Source organism: Schistocerca serialis, chromosome 8 (assembly GCF_023864345.2).
Source record: "Schistocerca serialis cubense isolate TAMUIC-IGC-003099 chromosome 8, iqSchSeri2.2, whole genome shotgun sequence".
Lineage (NCBI taxonomy): Eukaryota > Metazoa > Arthropoda > Insecta > Orthoptera > Acrididae > Schistocerca > Schistocerca serialis.
In genome coordinates, this window is record NC_064645.1 from 471,660,721 (window position 1) to 471,679,665 (window position 18,945).

The 18,945-nt window shown below is 45.1% G+C and overlaps 1 protein-coding gene across 3 annotated transcripts in view; it reads left to right on the top strand.

The window, feature by feature from the left end:
* The window catches only part of LOC126416096 (A disintegrin and metalloproteinase with thrombospondin motifs 1), a 498,682-nt gene that overhangs the window by 390,569 nt on the left and 89,168 nt on the right, over positions 1 to 18,945 (top strand). The gene's annotated exons all lie outside the window — the stretch shown is intronic.

An 18,945-nucleotide genomic window follows, 5' to 3' on the forward strand; every position in this document is an offset into this window, starting at 1 on the left:
TAGAGGCATTAAATCAGTCATTCTTCCTGCGCTCCATATGCGACTGAAACGGGAAGGAACCCTAACATTTGGTTCAATGATAAATACCCTCCGCCACGCATCTACAGTCGTTTACAAAGTATATATGTGGATATACAGGGTGTTAAAAACTATTCCACATTTTGAAAGGGGGTAGTGGGGACCAAAACAAGACAAAAATACTACCAAGCAGGTTGACTGGCGCAAGGTATCGCCAGTCCCTATCAAACGTTTTGCCTGTTCCGCTAGAGGAGGTACCATTCCAATGACGGCTGGGGATGAGGTTCGTGCGTGGTAGAACAATAGAGCGTTCTTTCTGAAACTCCGAGAACACCTCACACAGACATTGGTCGGAGAGGTGCAGTGCGTAGCCGATCTTGATCTCTCGGATTCTTGGTTGTGGGGACTCCTGAAATTTTTGGTGCATGCAATTCTTGATTGCCCGGATTACTTTCATGCAGTTAAATATATTGATAATATTCTTCTCGCGTGTGTGATGGATCGTGAAGTCATCTCGACACAATATTTCCAGAAGTTCTGGCGAGTTCGTACAAGAGCTTACTCACCTGCAGATGGCGGACAGGTGGACTGCGAAAATATTTGTGAAGATGACTTTATGATCTGGGTGAAGACCCGAGAAGAATATTATCAGTTTTTACACCGGGAAAGCCTACGTAGTCACAGTTAAATTCTGCAAAATTAGACCTCACGCTGGTCAATTTGATACCCTCTTTGTCCATTCCTCAAACATGTATTACAGGTAACTGAAGATGCTTCACAAATAAAAGACGCTAACAAAAACCAGACTGCCTTTCATTTGGTTGCAAAGACGGAATATATCTCCATGAATTTCCACTGTTTGTTTCGCTATGAAAACTCGGACAAAAATCAGTTGCGTAATTTCTATAGTCTTGATTTGGCTCCGCTCAAACATTTGACCAACAAACGCTCCTGTTGTTGTGTTCTTCAGTCCAGAGACTGGTTTGATGCAGCTCTCCATGCTACTCTATCCTGTGCAAGCCTCTTCATCTCCAAATAAATACTACAACCTACATCCTTCTGAATCTGCTTAGTGTATTCACCTCTTCGTCTCCTTCTACGATTTTTCCCTCCACGCTTCCCTTGAACACTAAAATGGTGATCCCTTAATGCTTCAGAATGTGTTCTACCGACCGATTCCTTCTTCTCGTCAAGTTGCGCCACAAATTCCTCTTCTACCCAATTATATTCAGTACGTCCTCATTAGTTACATGATCTACCCATCTAATTTTTAGCATTCTGCTATAGCATCATATTTCAAAAGCTACTTTTCTCTCCTTGTCTAAATTCGCTTCCATACAAATACTTTCAGGAAGAACTTCCTGACACTTAAATCTATTCTTGATGTTAGAAAATTTCTCTTCTTAAGAAACACTTTTCTTGCTACCGCCGGTCTACATTTTATATCCTCTCTACTTCGACCATCATCAGCTATTCTGCTCCCCAAATAGCAAAACTCATGTACTACTTTCCTAATCTAATTTCCTCAGCATCAACTGATTTAATTCAACTACATTCCATTATGCTCGTTTTGTATTTGTTGATGTTCATCTTATATCCTCCTTTGAAGACACTATCCATTCCGCTCAGCCGCTCTTCCAGGTCCTTTGCTGTCTCTGACAGAATTACGATGTCGTCGGTAAACCTCAAAGTTTTTATTTCTTCACCATGGATTTTAATTTCTACTCCAAAGTTTTCTTTTGTTTCCTTTACTGCTTGCTCAATATACAGATTGAATAACATCGGGGATAGGCTACAACCCTGTAGCACTCCCTTCCCAACCACTGCTTCCCTTTCGAGCCCTTCCGTTCTTACAACTGCCATCTGGTTTCTGTACAAATTGTAAATAGCCTTTCGCTCCCTGTATTTTACCCCTACCACCTACAGAATTTGAAAGAGAGTGTTGCAGTCACCATTGTTAAAAGCTTTCTCTAAGTCTACAAGTAGTTCTAAGTCTACAAGTAGGTTTGCCTTTCCTTAACCTGTCCACTAAGATAAGTCGTAGGGTCAGTTTTGCTTCGCGTGTTCCAACATTTCTGCGGAATCCAAACAGATCTTCCCCGTGGTCGGTTTCTACCAGTTTCTCCATTCGCCTGTAAAGAACTCGTTTCAGTATTTTGCAACCTTGAGTTATTAAATGCGCCTTTTGAAATGAATTTTGGAAGGAGGGCAACGCCCACCTCCCCGCCCTTCTCGCTTTACATTCACGCCTGTTCCAAGTATCAAAAAAGTATGTGGCTTGCAGTTACTCTGAGGTGCACGATCAGAGAAATCTCTACAGTTTCTAACATCGCCACTGCGTAGCTGACAGTGTAAGAAAAGCAACTGGGTAGTGCTAATACCGGTGTGGAGGGGCACACAAAGAAAGCCCCCTGTAATAGAGCGCTCTGCGGCCGTCACGGCAGTGGCGTGCGATGCCGCCTTTCACCGCGGCTCATCACACACACACACACACACACACACACACACACACACACACGCCCGCAGTGGATGCGACCGGCGACTCCGTCTGCTGGGCCGACGGCGGACAACCGGTCGGCCGCGCCGCTGACATTTCCCTCTCCCCCCTCCACCCGCCCCACTCTCACTTTCCTGAGGCACCGTTACTCAGCTGATCGCCAAGCCGTGGCCTGCGGGGGCGGCCTCGCCGCGCGGTTCCGCTGTCCGCATTGCGCGCCCCGACACTCACAAACTGCGACACTTCTTGCTCGCCACGCCCCGAGCTAAAAGCGTGCAGTAACGGTGTCTCGGCAGCTCAAGTAACGACAGCGCATGACGTTAACAGGCTGCAACGATGTGTCAGGTTTCATGGCGTATTTTTTATTTCTTTATGGACTTATTTTTCCTGACAAAGTTACAGCCTCCCCGCCTCTGGGTTCCCAATCATTATATTCACATATAGTCATATACCATCACGGTCGTACCGAGTACGTGGCTAGATAGCCCGCGCCAAGGGTGCAGGCACAGAGGGGACGCTAAAACCCACCAAAAAAATCAAGAAAGCAAGGCGGTTTAAGAATAACGAAGAGACGCACATGATTTCTCCTAACCCTCTTGTGCTTATCCTCCGCCCATGAGGAGAAGTCTTTTCCTCGATCCACGACAGTAAACGCACGCTTTGTCGCAGTGTCATTTCGTCCAAGTAGCTGTTCACCAGACGTCTGTCGCTGAAGTGGTTCATGTGGCAACAGCGCCCTCGGTTCACGCAACTGCCCGCCTACAAAGGTCGTTCATGTTCATCAATGGACTTCTTCCTGCTAATTCGCTGCGGTATTGCGGGGTCTCAAACTGTAGCTAGTAGATGCTGAAACAAGTACACTATTAGACTGAAGACTTCCAATTTTTGGGTCTTTCTGCCGACTGAGGACTTAACGCGACGTGACGTCGGAGGGAGCCGCGCGAGGTAGCCACACCGTCTGGGGCGCCTTGTCACGGTCCGTGCGGCTCCCTCCGTCGGAGGTTCGAGTCCTCACTCGGGCATGGATGTGTGTGTGTTGTCCTTAGCTTAAGTTAGTTTAAGTTACATTAAGTAGTGCGGAAGCTTAGGAACCGATTACCTCCTCAGTTTGGTCCCATAAAACCTTACGGCAAATTTGCAAAAATTTACGGCGGAAGAGGCAAACAAAATAGGTCGAGGGAATATGCTACGTAACTTGCTTGTCCCTCCAACCAATGGTTTTATTGCTCCCATTTTTCGTTTAGTACGATCCGCTGTGTAAATAAAAAAGGTTTTAAGAATAAGCCTTCCGTGGCTGATGACTAATATTACGATAGTCTTTAATTATGCTTATGAACAGTTTATCTCTGTCAGAAAAAAATCTCTGTATGTACAAGTGAAAGAAGAAAAGAACACAATAAAAGATTGAAGGAATATCGGAAAGACCGAAAATCAGGAAAGACGACACCATCACGTGGTCCAGAGATTGCCGAAAACGAAGAAAGAAGAACGTCAGTCCCATTAACATTTTGATGAGTACATTTCTCATAAAATGCCTTTCTTGTGCAATGAATGTAATCATATACTAACGGAAAGGCTTGGAGATTAAGTTACTTTGTACGGCAAACAGCGAAGAATAATAGGACAAACTGCTCGTCCAAACAAAAATTCACCGAGCGAGGTGGCGCAGTGGTTAGACACTGGACTCGCATTCGGGAGGACGACGGTTCAATCCCGCGTCCGGCCATCCTGATTTAGGTTTTGCGTGATTTCCCTAAATCACTCCAGGCAAATGCCGGGATGGTTCCTCTGAAAGGGCACGGCCGACTCCCTTCCCCATCCTTCCCTAATCCGATGAGACCGATGACCACGCTGTCTGGTCTCCTTCCCCAAACCAACCAACCAACCAACCAAACAAAAATTCTGCAGAATGTCTTGAACACTGGATACAAAGATATTGCTCCATTGACACAGCAACATTAACACACTACGGTTGCACATCAGCTACTTAACACTTCCTGCTCACAACTGACTGATCAAATGTACATCTGTTGTTCACAATGCTTAGTTCAAGTTCCCACAGTAGCTACTGCGCTGACGTCTATAACATGTCACAAATAAAATCAGTCTCGGAGCTTTTTGCATGGATGGTGTATACGAAATGGGCGACGTCAGAAGCGCATACTCTCGCAACATAGTATGCAGCCTAGTGATAATAATAATAATAATAATAATGGAAGAAAACAAGGACAGAAAAATCAGATAAGTTTCGAGTCCTCAAAATCACAACCCCATTCTTTAACTATCGTGGCAAGAGGCCGGTGTCCTATCCTGGGAAAATTTTGCCCCAGCAGTAAAATTGTTCACACAGAACAGCCTGACGGAAGAAGAATAACAATGACCGAGGAGGAGGTAGATAATAGTAAATAGCGTGGCCGCAGTAGTAGCATTGGTGGTGGTAACACCAGTAGCGATATTAATAATAGTTGTATTTGCTGCAGTTATAACGATTGCGACAGATCCAAACACTCATTTTTCGATCCTGGGTTTGCCCCAAGTTCTTTTTCCTTTGTTTTGCTATTTACATTTTACGCCGTGATTAAAATTTGTATGTGCTTTAAATTGTAATTCGATATCGACTCTAAATACACGTTAAACTGAGGGTCCTCGAGAAATAAAGAAGGCAGGTTTACACAATCTCCAATGCGATTATGCGTAATAACGTGGCTGACTGCTGCTTTCCCTTTAAGTGAACAGGTAATACCACATAACCGCTGCGACCTCGACTTGGAGAGTTGCGTGCTTACGCATATATTCTGGAGGAGTAGTGTGTGAAGCCCCGTCCGGCCATTTTTTGCCCAGATCATTTCAGGTGAAAGACGGCATGATTTCGACGTCGACAAGACATTAAACTTCTACTGCCTTCCCTTCATTCATGAGACTGCACATCTCATAATTAGTCTTTTTTGAGATTACGACCTTATTCTATTCACAATTATCCAGGAGAGTCAGAAAGTCTTCTACGAAGAAAAGAAAATAAAACTTGAATAGCTGCATGGTTCTGAATTTAATCATTTATACCAACTCAGTCTTCCTCGTCATCGTGCATGGGAGACTTATTGTCTCTACTGCCTGAAAGAGTAATGAATAGCTAGTTATCTAAAAATGGTTCAAATGGCTCTGAGCACTATGGGACTCAACTGCTGTGGTCATCAGTCCCCTAGAAGTTAGAACTACTTAAACCTAACTAACATAAGGACATCACACACACCCATGCCCGAGGCAGGATTCGAATCTGCGACCGTAGCAGCAGCGCGGCTCCGGACTGGAGCGCCTAGAACCGCACGGCCACCGCGGCCGGCTAGCTAGTTATCTGGCACAATGTAAAGTGGGACGAGAGTATAAAATTAGCTGCGGGAAAAGCTGATGCTAAGCTGACATCAATTAAAATCTTAGGGAAATTAAATTCACCCATGACAGAAGTAACGTACCAAACACTTATTCGACCGATTCTTGAGTTGCTCGTCAGTCGCGACGCGTATCAGGTTGCCTTAATAGAGCAGATAGAAAAGATACAATGAACAGCGTCGCGTTTCGTCATGGGATCGTTCCTATGCGCGAGAACGAGCGGAGATGTTCATCAAATTCCGGTGGTAGACGCTACAAGAGCGTCTGGTATCTCGCAAAATAGAGGTTTACTGAAAGATTTTATTCCCCCGCACCATTATAGGCTCGAAAAGGACGCGAATGAAATAATATTGGTGCCGGAGTACTCTCCACCGTGCAACTTAAGGTGATTTGCTTGCTATACAGGTGTTCCAAAAGGAACAATCAGTATTCAGGGATACGACAGGAATCATCATTCGAAGCAAAACCGTCAAGTAAACATGGGCTCTAAAATGATCCCTTAAGAACTATGAGCACTTCTTCATTTTGATACCGTGAAACGCGTCTCTTCTACTGAACAAGTGCTCATAGCTTTGGTAGAAGTTTTAGAGCCGATATTTAGTAGACAATTTTTTTCTTGTTTTGGTCCATTCTACCACCTCCCAAAATACCTCCTCCCAAAATATGGAAAGAAAAGAGCTTGCAGTAGAAGAGTTTTGTCTCACAGTATCGGAAATGAAGAAATGCTCAAAGCTCTTAAAGTATATATTTTAGAGTCCATGTTTACTATACATTTTTGCTTTGAATGATCGTTCCTGTCATATTCCTGAATATTGATCATTCCTCCTGTGACGCGCTGTAAATGTAGACGTAGATACAGCCTAGGATTCTGCCCCCCCCCCCCTCCCAACCTTAGAGTACGTGTACACTGAACCACCTCATTCGATAGTCACCTTCGAGCTGCGCCGACTTAACTATTTCCTTGGTCTTCAAATATAACTTCACGTGAATGCCAGAAGGGTTCTCCTAACCTCTCCCTCTTCGATTTATGGTATTCGGTATGCTCTGTGTCGACAAGTTCTGGTCCAAATTTTATATTTTGATTTGACTCTAGTTGTATTTGGTCAATCCATGTTCTTTTTTCCTTCAACTGATCATTTGTAACTTCACAAGATGGATGTTTGTGCTTTGTAGACAGTTTTGCCCCTACAGCACGACACGAATAGAACAAGGGAGGGAGACGGAGAAACATGTAATTTCGAGTTATATTGTTTACGTTTACCTGAGGCGAGTGCTCTTTCCAAGTTTAACATTTACTACTCAAGTACACTATTTGATGAAAAGTATCCGAACAGCCCTATGTAATGCAGAAATCTCCACCAGATGATATGAGATGCGGACCCTCCAGTATAAAAGGACCTGAGAACTATTGCATTTTCAGTAGAGATGCAGTAACAGCACAGTAGGTCAATTAGGCCTGAGTGACTTCGAATGTGTAGTGATCAATGGATGTCACCTGAGTAACGAATCCTTCAGGGATATGTCAGCACTAATAAAAAATGAGGTGGTAAGGCAAAGGAACAACCATAGGTAAACCAACAACGAGCACTCTCATGTAGTGATGGCTATGGATGATCGAGCATTGTGGAGGGTGGTTGTTCAAAATCACATGAAATCAGCAGAAGGAATCACTCATGAGTTACAAAGTGCTACCATCAGTTCAGCTTGCACAGTGACTTTGTATAGATAGATTTAAAAAATTGGATACAATGGTCGAGTAGCTTTTCATGTGCCAGACGTTTCTGTAATCAGTGCTAAATGACTCTCGAGGTGGAGTAAAGAGCAACACCTCTAGCAAAGGGTATTTGTGCATTCCTGGGAACACCTCCCAAACATCTCAATCGCTCTCAACCAAATTTGGCAAAGAAACAGCAGGCCTCACGAGTATCAGCACTGTGGCATTTATAACCTCCTATCTCCAATACGAGCGGAGATACAGGCAAAAACGTATTTTTCCAGCTTCCGACTTATAGGCTGCTCTGCACAACAGTCAAGTTGTGTGGGCACAGTATAAGCGTTACTGGACACCTACATTTCAGGGGCAAGAAACGATTTACCAGGCTATGACATGTAGGCTGACCTGCATAACAGGCGTGTTGTGGTGGAATAGTATCGATTTGCTTTATCGACCTGCTTCGCATGGTATGCTGTATGTCAAGAGCAAATAAATGAATTTCAACCCCTGGTGTTTAGCCTACCATGTGTGATAGGTGTGTTGTGGAAGTAGAATCAGATTGCTTCAGTGAAATGTATTGCAGAGGCTACACATGCCGATGAGCATGGCCTGGCCACAGGTTGAGATGGGCAGAGGGGGTGATGGACAGAGGGAGAGGAAGGAGGAAATGCAAAGAGAGGGAGGTAGAGGGAGAGATGTATGAGGCAGGTGGGAGGTGTAGAGGGGTAGTGGGCAAGTGGAAAAGGGAGAGGAGAGGCAGTGATTGAAAGAGAGAGGGAAAGGGCGGTATGATCAGAGGGGGAGGGGATGAAGAAGGATATGGCCAGTGAGAGAGAGTGGAGGAAGTGGACAAAGAGAGGGGGAGGAGGAGATGAAGCGACAGAGAGAGTGTGCAGGAGGAGAAAGACAATAGAGATGGGTGGATGAGAAGGACAGATAGAGGGAGGAATAGGTGGACACGGAGAGGGGGGGGGAGGAGGAGATGTGATGAATATGTGAGTCAAATACATACGCCGATGAAGTCAAAGGGAGAAGGATCGTAAATAAATAAATAAATAATCACTGACTTCCCTGGTTTCGGCTCTTGAGGAATATTGGATTTCCATTCTTCCAAAGACATTCAGATACCTCACTGAAAGTGTTTCCAACAGAATACAAGCACTCACAAGGGCGAAGTGTGGGCGCACGTAATATTGATGTCAAGTAATAGATGTCCGGATATTTCTGATCAAATAGTGTGTGTCCACCTGTTGTTCACACCATTACTTTAGCTTTTTCTTTCTTTCTTGTGTGAATTGTATGACACGGAACGTGTTCTAGCTGAATGATGATACATTGCTGTTCCCATTCGGCGACTGGTGTTATGTCATCAGCAAACTCTGTATTGATGTCATATTAGTTTCACCGTGAATGGCGAAATAAGTTCGGGATTTGACGACATATGGCTCGGGTACACTTACCACTAATCAGTATCGATTACATATTCTGTCTTTCTTCAAAATTGATACTGAACTGGTACGTCTGTATGCGTGGAGGAGGCGAGAGGGGCAGGATTCGGTTTGTGAAGATGATATTTTCCTAGGTGGGAGAGGGAGCGGGCAGATATCTCCCCCCATTCCCCCCCCTCCCCCCCCCCCCACCACCACCACCTGCTGAGTACGCCCATGCACAGCTGAAACACGAGGGTCTGGGACGCTCCTACGAGACAGTGAGCGGCTAGGCAGTGCACTAAACGCCTGCTCATAAGCTTACAGAGCTAGGCAAAGCAAGTAGGCAAGCTGCGGGCAGCCGTCTCTCCCCGTGGCCGCAACAGGAGTAACCTTGCGGCCGCAGCACTCCGTCCCCTTCACTGGGGGAGTTGCGTAACGGCTGGGATGCGCCTCACCTCGCCTCGCCTCTCACCAGGCGTTCCCACGACGTCCTCCTAAGGTAATGGGGTCATTTGCTGGACACGTGCCAGCGCTTCACGGCAGCAGTCCTGCTATATGAGGCGGGAGTATATATTTTGGAACAGTCTTCTACTGATAACCGGCAATTTGTTACTGCCGTAAATGAAATATCCATATGGATGCAGTGGTCAGAGATTCTTCGGGTAGAGAAACATGAGAGGCAGGGTTCTTTGTTGATATTCTCCAGTGCACTGGAGTAGCTAGCTCTTCACCAACTGCTCCCGTGATTCCCTTCTACATCACCGTCAATTTGCAGCGGACACCATTCCTTGGTTTGTCTCTTCTTCTCGCCTCAGAATTACTCCCTTTCCTGTGACCAGGTGTTATTAGCCTTTGTTCTTTATTTTTCTGGAACCCGTAGAAGTTACGATCCTTATATCAAAACAAGTCTTTCCTCCAAATTTCCTTTGGATAAAACTCAAGCTCATTTATATTTTTTCGTTCCACTTTGTGCTCACTTTTAATTTGGTAACGTAGGTGAATTTTTTTGTTATTCCACTGTCATACATTCTGGTAATTGACCCATCGAGTTCCTCTTTGCTCGTGCACTTCTTCTCAGTTTATCTCTGCATAGTTTTTATTTTCCCTCTTCTTCCACAAACAATCTTATACTTGTCTGATCCTAAAAGCTTCCTTAAGATGGTTCTTTATTTCTTCTCCAATTTCTCCATTTCCCCTTTCTCGTTGAATCTCAGCCATTCTCAGCTACGGACATTTGAAACAGAAGAGCCATAACAGCCTGCTGCATTGCCTCGCAGATAAGAAGGAAAACCTTTTTACAGTAACCTTTCGAATCAACTCCATACTTTGAGTCCTAAAAGAAATACTTAAAATGTATCTGTCCTCTTGTATCCAAATTGAAATCATGTTTCAGTACTATAAATCATGATAACCGAACGATTAACTACCGATAGTTTATAAACTTTATTGAAATTGTTATTCTGCTGTAATTTTCTATTCGAGGACACAAATATACAATATTGACTTACAGCGATGTGCAAGAACGTAGAACAAACAAAAGCAAACGAGATCACGTCGACAGAAAATTAGAAATTACGGAACATAAATAGCTCTCGCACGCGAGTAGAACGATTGGTCATTGCGCAAGGGATTATGGAAGGATTTTGCAAACACAGTCCCCCCCCCCCCTCCCTGACATAGTGTCGTGTTAGCGGTAGCCAGTGGCACGTTCATCTTCTCACATTCTGAAATCGAGCTTCAGGTGTTGGTCTTCATCAAAGTTGTATTCAGTGAGACTTAAGATGGTTCAAATGGCTCTGAGCACTATGGGACTTAACATCTGAGGTCATCAGTCCCCTAGAACTTAGAACTACTTAAACCTAACTAACCTAAGGACATCACACACATCCATGCCCGATGCAGGATTCGAACCTGCAACCGTAGCGGCAAGCGCTGTTCCAGACTGAAGCGCCTAGAACCGATCAGCCACACGGGCGGCCAATAATGAGCCTCACTTCTTATGTGTCCTGGTGGTATTCATCTCTAACCAGCACTCTTCTATTCGCAAGGCACTGAAAGCAAAACATCTTCATTTTGCACAGTATTCATATTTGGAGAGATGAGGCTGCAGATTCGTTTCACCTTCTGTCTGTCAGGAGAAGGGGCAAAAAGACAAAAAATGCCAACGCTGTGTTCCGTAAATTAATCTGCTTTCGGTGTCGTTTGTAATGTCATTAGATGAGGAAACGGGACTGAAGGTCGCAGCCCGCGGGTGAAGGCGATGATGGGCCAGCAGCCTTGACACGGAGCCACAAGAATCTGCATCCTGCCGACAGCGGCAACAGATAATAAGCAGCGAGACGTCGCGGTAAAACACAACGGCACGCATCTTGTCTGAAGACGACTGCGTAATGGAAGGGAAAAAGAGAATATCAAGTAGTGCCGGTTTCCGTTGTCTTGCAGAAGCGTCGTAAACAACCGGAGGTCGCGAGCACGAGTGCGTCTCGGATGAATGCAGTGCCTCCAGAAGCAGTGGTTGAAAAGGACAGAAATGATCATACTCTGGGTGACCCAAAGCTTAGGATTTAACATAATTCTGACTTCCAAGAATTAAATGCTAAATACTTTGAAAACAGAAACTAATAGTTGGAAATGAATATTTTGTTCTTCACCAACATACACGCCTTATAAGTAACAAATGAAACTCGTCTCAAAATGTATGCATTACGACGGCGCGCAAAATTTTATCGCGCTCTCCCAAACATCGCTGTTATCTGCTACACAACGCGACAGGCGGCTAGAACTCTAGCAACAAGTCCTCATTCGCTTTCTACTGATGTTTCTTGCTCCAACGACTTCATCTAGCCTCATAGCGAAAATAAACCACAGGAAGGAGACATGGGTACCGCACTAGCCATAGGACAGGACCTCGCTTCCAATCGAACAATGAAGGTATCTGCTGTTTAGATGCTTACCGATATTAATATGAGGGTGGTTTGAAAAGTTTTAGGAACATAATAGAAAAAAAAGTACTTACATCACTGAAACTTTTTTATTTTTCAATGTAGTTCAAAAATGGTTCAAATGGCTCTGAGCACTATGGGACTTAACATCTGTGGTCATCAGTCCCCTAGAACTTAGAACTATTTAAACCTAACTAACCTACGGACATCACAAACATCCATGCCCGAGGGAGCATTCGAACCTGCGACCGTAGCGGTCACGCGGTTCCAGACTGAAGCGCCTAGAACCGCACGGCCACAACGGCCGGCTTTCACTGTAGTCTCCTTGTATATTAACGCACTTGGTCCAACGATGTTCCATTGCCTTGATCCCATCTCGAAAATGAGTTTCCTCCAGGCTTGCAAAATACACTCCTGGAAATGGAAAAAAGAACACATTGACACCGGTGTGTCAGACCCACCATACTTGCTCCGGACACTGCGAGAGGGCTGTACAAGCAATGATCACACGCACGGCACAGCGGACACACCAGGAACCGCGGTGTTGGCCGTCGAATGGCGCTAGCTGCGCAGCATTTGTGCACCGCCGCCGTCAGTGTCAGCCAGTTTGCCGTGGCATACGGAGCTCCATCGCAGTCTTTTAACACTGGTAGCATGCCGCGACAGCGTGGACGTGAACCGTATGTGCAGTTGACGGACTTTGAGCGAGGGCGTATAGTGGGCATGCGGGAGGCCGGGTGGACGTACCGCCGAATTGCTCAACACGTGGGGCGTGAGGTCTCCACAGTACATCGATGTTGTCGCCAGTGGTCGGCGGAAGGTGCACGTGCCCGTCGACCTGGGACCGGACCGCAGCGACGCACGGATGCACGCCAAGACCGTAGGATCCTACGCAGTGCCGTAGGGGACCGCACCGCCACTTCCCAGCAAATTAGGGACACTGTTGCTCCTGGGGTATCGGCGAGGACCATTCGCAACCGTCTCCATGAAGCTGGGCTACGGTCCCGCACACCGTTAGGCCGTCTTCCGCTCACGCCCCAACATCGTGCAGCCCGCCTCCAGTGGTGTCGCGACAGGCGTGAATGCAGGGACGAATGGAGACGTGTCGTCTTCAGCGATGAGAGTCGCTTCTGCCTTGGTGCCAATGATGGTCGTATGCGTGTTTGGCGCCGTGCAGGTGAGCGCCACAATCAGGACTGCATACGACCGAGGCACACAGGGCCAACACCCGGCATCATGGTGTGGGGAGCGATCTCCTACACTGGCCGTACACCACTGGTGATCGTCGAGGGGACACTGAATAGTGCACGGTACATCCAAACCGTCATCGAGCCCATCGTTCTATCATTCCTAGACCGGCAAGGGAACTTGCTGTTCCAACAGGACAATGCACGTCCGCATGTATCCCGTGCCACCCAACGTGCTCTAGAAGGTGTAAGTCAACTACCCTGGCCAGCAAGATCTCCGGATCTGTCCCCCATTGAGCATGTTTGGGACTGGATGAAGCGTCGTCTCACGCGGTCTGCACGTCCAGCACGAACGCTGGTCCAACTGAGGCGCCAGGTGGAAATGGCATGGCAAGCCGTTCCACAGGACTACATCCATGGGAGAATAGCAGCCTGCATTGCTGCGAAAGGTGGATATACACTGTACTAGTGCCGACATTGTGCATGCTCTGTTGCCTGTGTCTATGTGCCTGTGGTTTTGTCAGTGTGATCATGTGATGTATCTGACCCCAGGAATGCGTCAATAAAGTTTCCCCTTCCTGGGACAATGAATTCACGGTGTTCTTATTTCAATTTCCAGGAGTGTAGTTGTCAACTCCAGCTATCAGTTCTCCGTTTGAAGTGAATCTTTGTCCACGAAGTTCTGGGAAGAGACGGAAGTTTGACGAAGCCATATCAAGTGAATAAAGCGGGTGTGGCAACAATTCATACCTCAGTTCACGTAATTTTGCCTTGGCGACGGCACATGCTTTTGATGAAGCGTCAAGTGTCGCGGCACCCACCTTGCAGATAATTTTTTCATTTCTAATTCTTCAGGTTAAACTGTGATATGCCCTTTCAGATAACATTTGGCAAGTGTGAGCAAATTCACGCATTTTCAATTGGCGATCTTCCATGGCCATTCTGGAGTAGTGACACATCTTGGGGACCACTGCGTGGATCATCATCTAAACTCTCCCGACCAAATTGAAATTCATTTGTCCACTTAACAACAGTTAAATATGAAGGTGCTGAGTCCCCCAATGTACTTTGAAAATCGGAATGAATGTCCTTTGCTTTCGTACTTTTCTTTACGAAGTACTTAATCACTGCTCGAATCTCGATTTTTTCGATCTTCGCAAATCACTACGAGGGAACAACAACAGAGCCACGTCATTGCCACAGTTTTCTTCCAAGAGCACTGACGTGGCACGTGTTTACAGGCAACAGTCTAATGAATATCACGTGAACAACTCGTTGCGCTAGCGCTAACCTCTCGTGGTGATTCCGAGAACTTTTCAAACCACCCTCATACAAATGGATTTTCATCGCCCCACACATGGCTATTGAGGCAAGCACATAGCTGCATCTTATGAAACATAACCAGTATACAGATAAGTGTTTCCAGTGCACTGCTCATTCATAAACTCGTACACCATGAAATATTCAGTTCATACTGCTCGGTTTATGATCCTTTCCCGTCTGTACAATATTTGAGTTTGATAACATCTGTTTGAATGCCCGGCGGCTTATTGTATGACGGAGTTACATAAGCACACTTTTTTCTTTTTTAACTTACATAATTTCAGAACAGTGTGCTCATAATATAGCTCCAGTTGTACTAATCTAATGTCACCCAGAAATCTTTCGAGATGATTCACTCTAGAGCAGGTTATTATTACACTAAATTTTCCTTTCTTCGCCTCACATAATACACTTTGCAGATACGTTTTCATCGCTCACGGCCCCTGTAAACTTACGAGAGTACCGAACAAGTTACGTCCGAAAGAGTTGAAGTATTATCCTCGGTCTTTAGTTATCCGGTAACTGTTGTCTTGGTATTAATTTAATCTTTCCCGCCACTAAAAATAAAATATCATACAGTGATCAAAATAAACCGTACGGGTTTCCTCGGCTCACAACGCGTTGAGCACTTCGAATACACTGTCCAGGAAATAAGGGCAGTTCCCACCACTTCTTATCAGAGGTGAAATTCATGATCGGGTAGACATATATCTAGGCATGGAATAGTGGTATAAATATACTACCAAGCAGACCAAGCGGTAAAGGAAACCTAGGAAAAATCTGGAAAGAGAATTAAAATTCAGAAAGGAAAATATTTAAAAAATTTAAGATTTGCCGGTGACATTACAATTCTGTCCGAGACATCAAAGGACTTGGAAGAGCAGCTGAACAGAATCGTTAGTATCTTGAAATGGCGTTATAAGATGAACTTCAACCAAAGTAAAAGAAGGATAATGGAACGCAATCGAATTAAATCAGACGACGTCGAGAGAATGAGATTAGGAAATGAAACATTAAAAGTTAGAAGAGTTTTGCTATTTGAGCAGCAAACTAACTGGATTGCCAAAATAGAGTGAATATAAAATGCAGACCAGCTATAACAAGAAAAGCATTTCTGAGAAAGGGAAATCTGTTAACTTATAATATAAATTTAAATGTTAGAAAGTATTTTCTGAAGGCATTTGTATGGACTGTAACGGAAGTGAAACGTGGGCTGCAAGCAATTCAGACCAGAAGGAAATAGACGCTTTTCAAACGTGGTGCTACAGAATTTTTTTTTTTTATAAATTATAGAGCGCAGCAATCAGTCGTCCTTTTCTGTAGGTTTTATTTGGCAAATCCAAATTTTGGCAAGTGCCTAGCCATTATCAATGGACTATTTTCTAGTCTCGATACGTGTTAGTTCCCTATTGTTCGGGCGTCAGTCACAGTTCTTTATTTTCACGTCAGAGAGGATGAGCTCATGAGTTTAGAGATCGCCAAAGACAATGCACTTGTTGGTGAGTTACCACTAATATTTATACAGGGTGTTACAAAAAGGTACGGCCAAACTTTCAGGAAGCATTCCTCACACACAAAGAAAGAAAATATGTTATGGGGACATGTGTCCGGAAACGCTTACTTTCCATGTTAGAGCTCATTTTATTACTTCTCTTCAAATCACATTAATCATGGAATGGAAACACAGAGCAACAGAACGTACCAGCGTGACTTCAAACACTTTGTTACAGGAAATGATCAAAATGTCCTCCGTTAGCGAGGATACATGCATCCACCCTCCGTCGCATGGAATCCCTGATGCGCCGATGCAGCCCTGGAGAATGGCGTATTGTATCACAGCCGTCCACAATACGAGCACGAAGAGTCTCTACATTTGGCACCGGGGCTGCGTAGACAAGAGCTTTCAAATGCCCCCATAAATGAAAGTCAAGAGGGTTGAGGTCAGGAGAGCGTGGAGGCCATGGAATTGGTCCGTCTCTACCAATCCATCGGTCACCGAATCTGTTGTTGAGAAGCGTACGAACACTTCGACTGAAATGTGCAGGAGCTCCATCGTGCATGAACCACATGTTGTGTCGTACTTGTAAAGGCACATGTTCTAGCAGCACAGGTAGAGCATCCCGTATGAAATCATGGCGGTGAATCGAGGAAGTGCAATACGTACTGACGAAACTAAATTGAGCTCTAACATGGAAATTAAGCGTTTCCGGACACATCTCCACATAACATCTTTTCTTTATTTGTGTGTGAGGAATGTTTCCTGAAAGCTTGGCCGTACCTTTTTGTAACACCCTGTTTAGTTAAGGCTCACCGGCCATTTGACCATCTTCTTCTGCTGTGCGGGTGCACAGTGCCCGAACTCTTACGGGAATCGGCAAAAAGCCGCGAGTAATGAGTAGAATGGGCAGGGGCACTACGAATATAGTGTGGGACAATAAGTTGGAAATGTGTGTTTCGCGGAAGGCGTGCCAGAGATAAGTCCCTGGAGTCGCACTATCCTCTGTGTCCTCGGTGGCTCAGATCGATAGAGCGTCTGCCATGTCAGCAGGAGATCCTGGGTTCGAGTCCCGGTCGCGGCACACTTTTTCAACTGTGCCCGTTGACTTATATCAACGCCTGTTTGCAACTAGAGGTATTCATATCATTGTAGTTACCACTAAATTTGAAGTGGACAATACGGTGTTCCAGAAAAACTCCTCCGATTTCATAAGACTATATTTCCTACATGAGTGGAAATGGACCGCTCCGAAACATGCAGCAAGTGTGTCAATGAGGTTTTGGAAGGTATCGACTGTAGTAAGTTGGCCAGCTGCCGAAGGTTTCTCAGTTGAGAATCCTCGCCGCGAAAATCCCGATCGACGCAGCCCCAAACATTCTCAATTTGGTTAAATCAGGGGAGTTTACTGACGAGGGGAGTACGGCAAACTCATCCTTGTTCTCTTCGAACCATGCACGTACGCTGTGAGCTGTTACACACATTAATGGTAGATGCCATCATGGCGAGGAATAAAAAAAAACTGTATGTAGAGGTGGACATGGTCCCCAAGAATAGATTCATTCTTGTGTTGATCTATGATGACTTCCAGAATTACGAGATCATCCAGGGAAGGTCACGAAAACATTTCCCAGACCATAACACTCCCTCCACCGGCCCTGGCCCTTCCGACGTCTGTTGCAGGAAGTTTGCTTTCAGTCCGATGGAGCACGAAAGGTGATTCATCTGGAAAGGCCACTTGTCGCCACTCAATGGACGTCCAGCTGTGGTGCATAATCAAGCGTCTTCTACGAAGTCTTATATGCAGCAACGTTATGCATAGGGCTACAAAATTTTTATTTTGAAGTGAACCTTCCTTTTACGAGGGCATATCTTTTACATGCGTGCACTTACAACTCTGGGAGAAGCGGAAGCCTCTTATAACTAAGTTTAGATATCAAAGATTTCAATTAACTTTCACAAATGTTTAATGTGCTCTCTATTGGACGCGCGAATATCACCCATAGTCAGCATCGTCCAACATTTATGCGATCATGTCTGAAGTTACAGCATTCACTGCTGTTGTTAATGCGTCGCAGTTCGTCCACAGGTGCTGCTAGGAGAGGCACGTACAGAGAGTCCTCCGCCATCTCCCTCCCACCTCCCACTGCCTGCAGAAAAAGACAATTTTCCATTATCGCAACTGTGGAAAATGTCAGATCTCCAACATTTCCCGGGCATGATTCATGTAACATTGACGGGGCAAGTGGAGGAGATAGGGGAGACCCTACCGGAAAATTACGACCGGGACCAAGCCAAACTTTTACTTTCGATGCGAAATTTTCTATCTTCATTCTTGCGAAGTCGGATGAAACTTTTTTAAGTATCCTTAATAGTTATTGAAGACGAGTTCTCCCTTTTAACTCGATGGCTGCGCCAGCGGCCATAGCAAACGAGTTCGAGAGAGAGTGTACACCTTAATCACGATCTTGTCTTGTTCCTTCGTTCTTCAAAAATTCTCCTCATACGCTTGCTGTATTTATTCTCTCTTGCCTTCTTCCGACAGTTTATTTTCTGTTCGCTTATTTACGTTTTTCTGTGTAAATGTATATTTTTTGTGGTGTTTCTGGCCTGTTCTCGATTGCTTAAGTTATCCTCTGTATTTCCCATTTCTGTATCAATGATTCATTTTGTCTTATTTTTACTAGTGTTTGCCATCTAGACGATTCGGCTTGTGATCTCGTTTCTGTTCATCCTCAGGAATTGTCCTTAAAATTTCATCCTTCCTTTCCTAAAGCTGTCTGCTGTTGTTTCTGTCTGTTGATCTCTCTCGACAGCCACTTTCTCCAAATTCCTTCACGAAAAGCTAGTTCGAACATTTTCCTCAGATTCTGCTTTCCTGATTTTCAGTATCTCTTATTTTTGTTTGACCATGAATCACTGTAGTTCCTCAGCGTAGAGTGCTTCTGGTAG